Here is a 10,235-nt window from a genome sequence, read left to right as displayed (position 1 = left end):
TATATATATATATATCCTGGATTCAAAAGATCGTATCCAAAGTGATGACATCCACTACGAGACCGTGTCTGTAAGATCAAAGCCCTGACTGTCAAAGTTCTATAAGGTCCCTAATGATTGACCTCACGAGGATAATCCGACGGGTCGATAGTCATGTTCTACAATCAGGTTCTACTGAACCTGGGTCATGTTAAGCATGGTTCTAATGCATCTGCCATGTCGGATTTAGTCTCGCGTTTAAGATCATATTAGACATACAACTATGAGGTCTATGGTCTTAGTTGTATCTTTATAAAATTGGAATCGTATTGCGTACAATTGTAACTATGTCTAATAATATCAGATGCGATATTTGATTCATGTTGAATGTAATACTGAGATTTGAGAAACTTCATTTACTCGATTAATGTAATAGTGGAATTTTCGTTTTATATTGCTAAGATGAAGTTTCCAATTCTTGTCACATTTTTTCTATGTTTTTATGTACTACTTTTATTAGTATAGTCGTTGCTTTAATTACCAGCAATTGTTTTTTTTTTTGCAAGGGCAATCTCAATTTTCGAAACTTTCTAATATTACTTTTTATTTCGTGCAATATTTTCTGATAAACTCGTGCACGTACATTGTACACGTAGTGTATTTCTCTCTACATATCTCGTATCGAATTTTCCATTGAGTTCAAAACGTGGTTCCATTCGAGAAAAAATACACACTTGTACTTTTATCTTTTTTAACGATCGCATTAACGTCGACAGTAACATCGTTTGGAATCCGGTAAATCGGCGTAATCTAGCGACTATTATCCTTTTGCATGCCCCTCTCGATATTTTTCTACCTTGTTTATTTTTTCACGTGTTTATTTTCTCTAAAAATATTTTTTTCTTTCCGGATTAAATGTGATATTGTTACGCGATTGTTAACCGATCCAAAACTGATATTTTGTTAAAATAAAAGATGTATTGTTCGATTGTAATAAATGATATTATAATAAACGAAAAAAGGAAAGAATAATTTATCCTAATTATATGTATAAGATATACCATTTAGCTTCTTCTGAAGAAAATATTTTATTCTCGTATAATTTCTATTCTATGTCTAAAAATTATTGTAAAGTTCTAACAATTTGCTAATGTTCTTTTTAAAATTAATTTCTTATGTCTGATTTAATTTTCCATTAAAAGAGTAGCGCGATTTTTAAAATATATATCATTTTATCTTTATCATTAAAAACGATTTATATTAAATCCGATAAAAATATATATGTTCCATCATTGAGAAAAATTAAATGAAATCATATTAACTTTATACATCTAATGTATAATTTTCCTTTCATAATTCTTATATTTTTAATAAATCATTTGCAGTATCTAAATCTTTAAACGAAAACCATCAGTTTGAAAAATTTATAATTTAATTAATTTATCATTTACATATTCTTAATATTAATCAAACTTACCATGTTCTATTTTCCTATTGAATAAGTATGAATGCATGAAGTAAACAATGCAAGCCCAAACAATATTAAAGCAAAGAGCGGAAATTTAATTTTCTCGTTATCTGTTTAATCCTTTCAAGTGGAAAAATCAATATACATCGTCAAAATAATTATACATTATAAAGACTACCATCATATAGATATAATTTCTCTATTAATATTATAATACATATAAAAAATAATGAAGATTGAAAATTTCAATTTAAACATTACACTTAATCTATTGTTTCTTTTTTCTTTTAAATTAACTTTCTTTTAATAAACGATAGATACAATAGATACATTCATTGTTATTGCATTCATTTGTTAAAAATATAAATCCATCTCAAATAGATTAATTTCAATCATTGGTAAACGAGAATCGAACATCATGATTGGATGGCACATCACTCTTTACCAACGTAACCAGGAACGTCTGATAAAGTTATGAATTACGGTGCATTGGCCTTCAGAGTTCGTCGAGGTCGTTCAACATGGGATAGGTCAGTCCCTGACTCTAACTCATTCTAACGGAGATCGCGTACCATTCCCGCCACCGATTCTACGTGAAACGGAAATATAATGGCGTCGATCCGATTCGAAACGGAGAATACGGCTTCGTGCACGGGAAAACAAGCTCAAAAAGAGGATAAATCTAGGAGCTCGATGAGAAATTTGCTGCGGATGCATTATAGAAGTGCACAAAATGCGCGGAACAAAAAGGAAAGAATGATATATTCAGAATGTTTTAATGGATTCCACCAGTTTTGTTGGATAATTCGATTATAGTTATTTATGGAAATTAATTAATTACTTCAATTCATTTTTTGATCATTTTGAATTATTGAGATTAAATAAAGAATTTTATTCCTACACAAATGATAGAATTATAAATATGTTAGTATACTGTTCTAGAGATTTTTAATAGTTTAGCATCCTAGGGATCACTAGTAACCGAATACCAAAATTAGTGATGTCATAAAGATCCAAATAAAATTACTATTAATAGTGATTAAATTAAAATTAAATAACTAAAAATATAATTTAGAATAGTATAACCGATAAAATTATAAAATATTCATCAAATGGAATAAATAATTGAAAGATGAAATATAAAAATATAACAAAACTCTCTCTTTCGATAAAAATAAGTTTCTGAATTGTTGAAATCGGTTATTAATATTATTTTTAACCAGAAATTCTTTATATATTCATAAGCTATAATAAATGATTCATACGAACAATGATATCTAAATAATATTTTGGATAAAATAACACATTGAAAAATAAAAGTACGTTGCTTGAAAATTGTTTCTTCCGTGGAATATACGTGCGAACAACAGAAATCCAAAGAAAATATGTCACCATGACATGCACATTGTGAAAGAAATGAAACGTGTCACGCCCTGTAACACATCGAGAAATTTGTCTGAGATCATCAGTTTATATAAAACTCCATTGACAAAGCGGCATTTATACACAAGTATCAGGTCAATGCTTGACGACCGCGATTTTAAATTTCACACCCGAGTTCAGACATTGTATTAAGTAAATCCGCCTCGATGGAATGACGAAACGTTTGTTTCTTCTTCTCTGTATTTTGCACGTAGGAGTTAATCCTCGTATGCAATTCGATGAAAGAAATCTTGAAAAATGTATTTGAATCTTGAATTTTCTTTCTTTTTGAATCGTAAAGTTCTCTTTACGTAGACACTTCTAGATAATATTATGTCTTTTCAATTTAATTCTTGTACATCTATGAAATATTTTCATATTCTTCTCTTTGAACATACATATTTCACTCTTTTTCAATTTTTCTGATTGAATTCAATTTGAAAAAAGAAAAAATTTGATTTTGAAACTATAACATATCGATCACAAAAATATCTGATCACCTAATTTCGTAATTAATTATAATTTTTTGATTTTATATTTTCTTTCATATTATTTTATTCTATTCTATTATTAATTTCTGTTATAGAATAAAATAATATAATTTGATATATAACTTTATATAAAATATATCAAATATGTAAATATTTCTATCTAAAGAAGTATAACACATTTCTTTTTTATAAATAAATTTAATAAGGATTATTTAAAAGTGAATTATTTTAACTTGAATTTATAATTTAATCTTTCCTATTGTAATCTGGGAAAATATTTATCCCAGAATAAATGTTACAACTTTATTGGAGAATATTTGTAAAAGATATTAAAATTTAGATAATACATATACTTTTAGATAATTGGATTGAGATATTAATTTAATTTTATAACATGGATCAGCGTGATATAGAGTTTGCTGCGTTTAATGTAATAAATATCATTACGATATACACCATAATTGGATTGATGGATGTAAAATGATCAATCTCTTTCTATTTATTATCAGAATATTTCTTCGCTGATAATTTTTCCCTATAAATCATTCATTTTCAAACTCATTATCACTATAACTTTTCCTTATTTAATTGAATTAAAAAATATAAATAATTATAAACTAAACCCTTCTTTGCTTACCAAAATATTTCTAAAATTACTTTTAATAAAAATCAAACTCTGGATCAGAACTATGAGGGATGACAAAAAGACAAAGGAACGTTTCGCAATTTTAAAAGTGATTGAATCAAATATATTTATTAATAAAAAGTTATTCTACTGATTTTGCAAAGTTCAAAATGAAATAACGTATTTTCGTTATTAAATAAATTTCGTTTTTTACATATCGTAACAAATTCACACGTATCATTTATGAAATGAAATACCGTAATTAACCATAATATCATCATTCAATTGATATTCAAACTCAATAATCTCCGCGAATAAAATAAAATGGGAGAAAAGCCAAGATATCTTTTCAACTTATCTTTCCCCCTTTTTCCCATTTGCCTTTAAAGTTGTAGATTAGCTTGAAGAGAATTGCGAACTAGGCAAAGAAACGTATAGTTCCATACTTTACTTAGAAGCGAGAGTTCAGAGTCCTTAAAGCTGCTGAAAATGCCAAGGCAAGACTTTCTACCCCGCCTTCCTTATTTTTCCTTCCTTTTTCCCAGCTTACCTGAACGAGTAATTAAGACGTTGCGCCAACGTATAGCCGAGAAACCAGTGAATACCGAAATTATTCTTCGTTGGTGCACGCACAAGGCGAAACTTGATGTCGTGAAATACACCGACACCTCGATGAAAAAACTCGAACGACAGGTCGAGAACCCGGTAAATGCCCTCGTAGGAGAGATTTAACTTCGTCTAGGTTGCGTTTTAACCCTTTTTTTTTTCTTTTTTAACCGAGGCAGGTTATTGCAGCAGCTTTGAGCTCGACTGACAGTTTATTTTCCCTTATTTTTCGGATGTTACCTAGTGAAGGGTTGAAAGATTTAATGAACCAATTTTTGCGTTAAGGGTGGTAAGGCTTCCGCAAAAATGTTTAGTAACAAGAACGTGTAAGCGAAATTGCTATGTGTTTGCGAGAGAAAAGAAAGTGAACAAAAATATTATAAAGATTAAGGAATTTTGATAAAAATTGGAGAATTTAAGAAATTCGAGATGTTTAAATAATAAAATGCTTTCTATGTTCATGAAAAATATTAAATATTCGAGCAATTTTCATTTTCTTGAAAATGAAAAAAATGTTTAATATTCGATGAAAAAACGACAGCTTTGAATTTTGGAATGGAATTGAACATCACAGGCATGATGAAAATTACAAAGAAACGAAAGATCGGATAAGCGAGATGCAATATTGCATAAATCAAAATGTGAAAATTGTTGCAGATGAAAGAAGGTATTTATACATTTTACGTTAAAATTAATATTAAAACACTAGAAAGTTAACAAGATCGAGAAAAGAAATATTATATATATATACAATGAAAAAAATTAATTTTACAGAAACTATCCACAAAATCTAAAAAAACAAACAGCCTTCCTCACCGTTTTAAAAACTAATCCCATAATTTTAATTATTAATATTAAAAAATGATTCATTTTTTACTATTAAAAAAAAGATAATTATAAAAATAATTAATAATTATTCTTCGACAACCAAAATTCATTCTCCTAAAACCTTCGAACTATTTACTATTTTTTATTCAAGGAAAAAGAAAAAGTGGCAATTCACAAAGGAACTTATCAACGTGCCCGACAATAAAAATCTCTCCTTCCCTCTATGATTTTCACACGTGCAAAGGGAAACGCATCCCCTATTTAATTTCGCGGATTCGAAGGAAGAGCAAACGTCTCTCGAACCGTTTTCCAATCATCCATTCGTCGAAAAGTAGAAGACTTTCCTTATTCCCCTACAACACTTGCCACCGTTTACTCGATTTAAGAGCCCGAGTTCGTTAAGCAAACACAGTAATCAAGACCATAGATACTTTCGCGCCACGAAAGCGCCATGAAGCGAGGAGGAATCGATTCTACACGGACGCATTCCGTACGCAGCTGCGATCCAGTTCCAGATTTTATGGAATGTTTGCGCCACCGGCGAGTTTCATCAGTCGATTGAAACCACGAACTTTCCACGGAGTTCTCCGCAGAATTCGAGAACAATTATGCCAGACCCGATGTGACGCTTGGCCACGGTGATGTTCCCCCTTCGTGGCGCTCTTTAATCATTTCTGGTTTTAGGATGACGCGCTTGAGAATGGTGGAAAGATCGGTGAACGAATGAAAGAGCAGCGGGGAATCTTCTTCGATCGATCTTTTTCTTTTTATCTTGAGTTTGATAAAGTAAGAATGAATTTGCGATTCGACAATGGGATGATAGGATCTATGGAAATGAAGGATGTTTAAGAGATGGAATTTAGAGTGATTAGTGGAAATATTTTAAGTATTGTTTAACGAGAGATATTGTGGGAGTAAAAGTTGTGGAAATTTTGATAAATGGAATGAATAAGAATAGATGAAACGTTGGAGTGATTAATGAGAATTCATTTTAATAATAATATTAATTAATTATTGAAAATTTATATTTGTATCTCTACTAAAATAGAGATGAAAATAGTTGTGGGAAAAAGAACTATATGTATTATTTTTTTCAGAATAGTTGCTAACGATTTTTAATAATAATTTTTGAAAACTAAACTACATTAATAATAAAATAAAATATTTGTTTATTATATTTATTATTCTATAAAACTATTCTAAATAATTGAACACAATTCCTTTTATTTTTATGTCTTTATCTTATAATATGAAATCTTATTTATAGCACGTATTATAGTCGATATTCAATAAAGCTAGCTCCCATTTGTAATAAACTTCAATCTCAAATAATCTTAGAAGATCGAAAAATTGTCGAGTTACTTGCTACATTTCAATATTTTATGTCTAAAATATGGAATATTTCATTTGAACTAATTATTACAAAAATCCGTTTAATTAAAAGTACATACCTTTAAGGATATTGTAAAAGAAATTCAAAAGATCAAAAAAAATATTTTAAGATTAAATTAAGACGTTGCTAAAATTAGAGATCTTAAAATCTGACATTACTTAAATTCTTTTTACCTAATTAATCAATTACCTCTCACAAAAAAAAAAATTAAAAAACGAATCTATGTGATAAAAAAACGTAAAAAAAAAAAAAAACAAACCTCTAAAATCTCTAAAAGTCAAAAGCAATTAATTCAATTTTATAATTGAATTTTTCGTACAAATTTTAGAAAACTTAAACTAACAGAAAAAATTGAAAGGAGATAAAATGAATTCTACGGTACAAAAAAATACGATATTACAAAAAAAACATATACGATATTAATATGTTCATATTAATACAGGATATAATACATTTACAGTCCATCGAATGTAACTTGAACCGTGTCGCGTTTGTACGTTAAAACGAAAAGACTTTTCTGATATTGCTTCCACGTATAAGGCGGTCAAAGAGTATGTCTGCATAAAGTTCGTGCTTGTAGAAGTTTCGTTTTTTATTTAAGAGCTCGCTTTTGATCTTAAACCGAGCGCGAACGTTCTGTAATTAATTTTCTGCAGCCTTTCCTTTGGAAGTGATTTTTGGATAATGAATTCTTTTTTCTTTTTTTTTTAATCTTTGCACGAAGAATTAACGGTTTTGATTATGATTTTGAGAATGATGTGAATGGCTAATTGTCATATTGTATTTTGAATGAATTTTGAACAATGAATTTTGATATCATTAGAGTATATTTGTTGAATTTGTTTTTTTATACATATCTAAAATATCTTTCCATAATGTTTCTTGAAAATTATTCTCGAATTTTTTCGAAGCATATTAAGAAAAAAGTAAAATTTTATTAATGAATCACGATAATATTATACTAATCATCAAAATATTCTCTTCTATACGATTACATTACGATTATTTCTATAAATTTATCATCTATATAAATAACATTTCTACGAATGCGACAAAATTTCAATGAAAAATGAGAAAGAAATCTAAAAAACACCGAATATATATATTTATCGATAAATTCTATCTTCGGAATTATATTTTCGAAATGTTAACAGAACACTTGAATATATTTTAATATCTTTCGATTACTCTCTCTTTCTACATTTCAAGACTTCAATATCAACCTCGATAGCGATTAAAAGCCTCTTGCAAAACATCCCTCACCGTTACATCCCTCCGATCAATAACTCTTTCTGACATTGCATATTATTTTACTACCGTCCCAAAGCTCCGATTCTCGTTACTCGAGGGACCCGTTTCCCCAACATCGAAAGTTCCTCGAAAACCATTCAACGTGTCGATTCGTGCCTTCGAATTGCAAAAAGCTTCGTACGTCGCGCACACGCACGAAGAATCGGGCTTGTCGAACGGCGACACCCTTTACTAAAACCCTATGCCGAGCTTTTAATTAAACTTTCGCAATGGATTCGCCGGCCTGGCGTGACCGCTTACAATCGAGAAACGAACGAATTACTCTCAATCGCCGTCGGCGTAGCGCTTTGTTGCTCTGTTTTAATCGTTTCCATCTGAAAACCGTCCTTTGTTTCGTCGTCTTTTGCTATTTCGCTCTACGTTCTCGCGGACGAGGACAAAGTCTTAAGCGTTTGTTGCGTAGAATACAACGGAAAATGGAATCGTTCCGGATCGATGGGTTTTTTCCTTCGAAATTAACATTATTGAAAATTATCAACAATATACTCGTTCGAGACTTTGTATTAAGGGGGATACAAAACGAGGAAATCGATAGAGTTTAACGTTAAGATTGAAACTGGGTCAACGCGTTTTATCTTTGCATAAATTAATTTGATTGTTTTTTTTTTTAAATAAAAATCATATGTTGCTAAGGGAAAAGGATCTATGTAATTTTATGATCGTTGCTCTTTTATGAACCAATCTAAATAATTTTTATAATAAATTATAATACGTATTATTAAATTTTTATTCCTTTTCACGAAGAAGCAAAATATTATTGGTATTCGCATTAAAATTTCACTTTAAGGATTCTTTCATCGCCAATGTAGATAGCATTTCTTAAAAAATTTGAAGATAAAATTCTATTTTAGCAAGAAATGAATGAGGAAAATATTCGAATGTAAAATTTATCTATTAAAAACTGAAAAACTAAATTAATTTACACACATCTGATTACTTAAAGTTACTTTATCCCCTTGAAGCGATATTAGAAATGAAATATTGATACTTAAAAATCTGCCTTCGTTTTATACAAATAGGATACGATGAATTAGAATGTAGAATAGAATTTATAAATTAACGCGTAATATCGATAAAGGTTATCAAGAATTGTCGATTTATTGGATAATGTCGATGATTTGCGTACAATGTGCGACGCGAAGATCCAATGACGATTTGTCGGACAATTAACTCTCCCCATTCTTCCCCCTATACCACGATTTCTCGTTTCCGGTCGTCAATCGTGATCCGCTCGAGGCTACTTTTAAGCTACATCTGACACACATACAGAGCGAGATCCACCAGAAAGAAGTTTTAGCTGTGAATGGCCATGATAATTAACCTCATCCTCTTCCCAACGAAAGAAATTAGTAAATTAATTTAATTTTTTTATAAAAAAAAAATCCATGTAATAATAATCGTCTAGGAAAATGCATTGAATCATTAAAAAGATTTTTTATTAGGGTCAAGTAACTTTTATGTAACGGGGATATTCCGTAAAAATAGAAGAAGCACGATTAAATTGCAAAATTATTTTAAATCTTTTTTTAAATTATATAGAAACTTATTTTTATCTAATAAATTCATTATGAAATATAAATAAATTTCATTGCGCGTAATAAATATTTAGGCCAAAATAAAACATCGTTTTTTCTTTCAAAAATAATATTTCATCGAATGTTTTTTCATTTACGTGCAATTTTTATTGCATATTTTAACCGATTTACTTATCAGGAAGTCATTAATTTTGTTCGTTACTATTATCAAAATTGAATATTGAATAAATATCGCGTTATACGAGAATTATTCGTATTTCTATCTTATAATACAAAAAAAAAACGGAACTGGAACATTTATTTCTTGCTAAAATAGAATTTTATCTTCAAATTTTTAATATTGCAAGTACCTATTTATTTGATAATGAAACCTATTATTGAATTTTGAATTAAGAAAGAAATTATAGAAATAATAAGGGATATGTATATATATATATATATACATATAATAATGAAAAAAATTAAATTTCAAAGGAAATAATTTTCTTAGAAACTTGGACATTAAATGGAAAATATCGGAATAGAATGTTAAAATATAGAAACTATATAATTAAGGATAGAAAAAAATTAAAATATG

General features: G+C 29.0%; 1 protein-coding gene across 6 annotated transcripts in view; it reads right to left on the bottom strand.

Moving 5' to 3' along the window:
• The window catches only part of LOC102681549, a 67,893-nt gene that overhangs the window by 40,246 nt on the left and 17,412 nt on the right, over positions 1-10,235 (bottom strand). The window lies entirely within an intron of this gene.

This window comes from Apis dorsata, unplaced genomic scaffold (genome assembly GCF_000469605.1).
Source record: "Apis dorsata unplaced genomic scaffold, Apis dorsata 1.3 scaffold_117, whole genome shotgun sequence".
NCBI lineage: Eukaryota > Metazoa > Arthropoda > Insecta > Hymenoptera > Apidae > Apis > Apis dorsata.
Note: the sequence above shows the minus strand (reverse complement) of the source record. Positions and strands in the feature narration are given on the sequence as shown.